Source organism: Syzygium oleosum, unplaced genomic scaffold, assembly GCF_021117445.2.
Source record: "Syzygium oleosum isolate NSW1041296 unplaced genomic scaffold, Sole_v2.1 Sole_v2.31, whole genome shotgun sequence".
NCBI lineage: Eukaryota > Viridiplantae > Streptophyta > Magnoliopsida > Myrtales > Myrtaceae > Syzygium > Syzygium oleosum.
Genome location: NW_026607515.1, coordinates 1,997,428 through 1,999,571, shown reverse-complemented (window position 1 = coordinate 1,999,571; position 2,144 = coordinate 1,997,428). Strand labels below are relative to the sequence as shown.

Genomic DNA, 2,144 nt, shown 5'->3' with positions numbered 1-2,144 from the left:
CTGAAATCCAATACGTGCTTTCTTTGTTTTGATAGTTGATAGATCACACCTCGTGACCTCTCTTTTTAGTTCCAGAACATTGTGCCTTTGGATGACGCTTTGGGCAACCTTTCCAAACATCCGCACATTCTGATTGTCCCTAGTAAAAGACTTCTTGTGATATATCGAGTCGAGCATTGGATGGGAGAAAGCCTTTTGAGTGATTATAGATCGACACCCACCCCTAAATGATTATCACCGTGTGCGTTTACTCAAAGTTTTCCTTTTGGGGCTTTGGCCACGTGGAACGGGCTGGATCATTATATTTCTATTGATATTCCTAGACTCGATCATTTTTAATATTTTCTCCAACATGTCCGTAACACAAGAAAGGTGTCTTCCTTGCCGTTTATTAAGAGTTCTCGCGCACTGCGCAGGACAAAGTTGAAAACCTCATAGCATACTAATTACAATAAATTAATGAGCAAACTTCTGGAAGGGAAGAGATTGGTAAATGGAAGTGATCACACCAGCACAAGAAGTTTCATACATCCAAAATGAAGAATCAAAGGCAAGGAACGACACGGGATTGCTCATTACTTAAGCAGTTCTTGACTGTCTCAGTCTCTTCAACTCGGCTACCTTCACTGCTATAGCCACATATGCCTTGTCTATTGCTTGGTCCACAAAGTTGAAATATGCACGTCTCCAATCCTTCTTGAACTGCAATATTCCGAAAAAGCCCCAAAACCCAGTCGCAAATCCAAGCATTACAACCACGCAGAACAATGCCTTATCCTCGTCATGTATAACTTCAGGTTGAGAGATTTTCAGTGCTTGAGGCGCCTCAGCATCAGGACATTTTCTTCTCAGAAGATCGCCGCAGAGTAGAGGATTGCCGGCATAAATGGAAGGATCGATGAGGGTCTGGATTTGATAGCCCTTCGGAATCTGCCCCGTGAAGTTGTTGCACGACAGGTTGAGGTGGGCTAGGTATGTTAATGCTGAAATGCCCTGCAGAATTGTTCCTGAGAGGCGACTGTTGGAAAGATCAAGTGACTCGAGTGACTTCATGTCCCCGATGCCAATGGGAATGCCTCCAGAGAGAAGGTTGTGTGACAAGTTCAAACCTTGCAATCCTGCGAGGAAAGTAAATTCTTCGCGGATCAGCCCTATCAAGTTGTTGCTCGAGAGATCCAAATTGCTCACAAGTCTTAGAACAATTTTGGTATATTCATTATAACTTCCCTTCATGATCTCAGCCACATGCTCTCGATTCCAATCTAGATAAGGTAGATTGTCTTGAATGAAGAATTTCAGGCCACCCATATAGCCGAGACAATGCAAGATCGTTCCCATCAATTTGTTCGCTGCCATATCCAATATTTGCAATCCTGAGAGTGAACAAAGCTGCAGAGGGATGCTACTAGTAAAACTATTCTCTCGTAGCCTCAGAATCTGCAAATACCGAAAGTTTTCGTTGAACCATGTCGGAATGGTTCCGGAGAAGTTATTCTCCCCAAGGTCCAAAATAATCAAGTTTGTGCAATTTCCCAAAGCCAGTGGAAGCTCCCCATTGAGATGGTTCCCATTCAAGTGTAGGGTTGAAAGTCCCTGTAAGGATCCCATTGAGCTTGGAATTACTCCGGACAACTTATTAAATGACAAAGTCAAGCGAGACAAACTTGAACCCTTCCAGCAGTTGGGAAACTGCCGGATAGCAAATTGTTGCCAAGACCTAAATCATACAAACCCTCTTCACATAAGGATAACGGTAACGTGCCATTGATATGGTTATCATTGAGATACAAGGTCTCCAGGTGCATCTCGCCAATATTGGTTGGAAGAGGTCCGGAGATAAAGTTGTGGAAGAGATCTAAAATGGAACAGTGAGAAGATATGTTGGGGAAGGGTCCGGTAATATGATTGTACAAGAGACTGAACCGGCTATATGTCATGTTTAATAACCATTTAGGCAAAGCCCCCAAGATTGAAGCATTTGAGAGATCTATGCCATTGACGTCCACTTGTGTCTGCATCCATTCGGGAAATGTGGATCTGAATTTACAGGAATTCATCCGTGTGGTATCCAGCCATGTTCCGCCTTAAAAGCCAGGTTCTTGTTGTCACCAATGTCCAAATCCTTTAGCCTCGACAGATTAGAA

At 43.3% G+C, this 2,144-nt stretch overlaps 1 pseudogene; it reads right to left on the bottom strand.

Annotated features, from left to right (window-relative positions):
- Window positions 1-579: 579 nt before the first annotated feature.
- On the bottom strand, window positions 580-1,805 carry LOC115663896 (receptor-like protein EIX2; annotated as a pseudogene).
- Window positions 1,806-2,144: the final 339 nt, after the last annotated feature.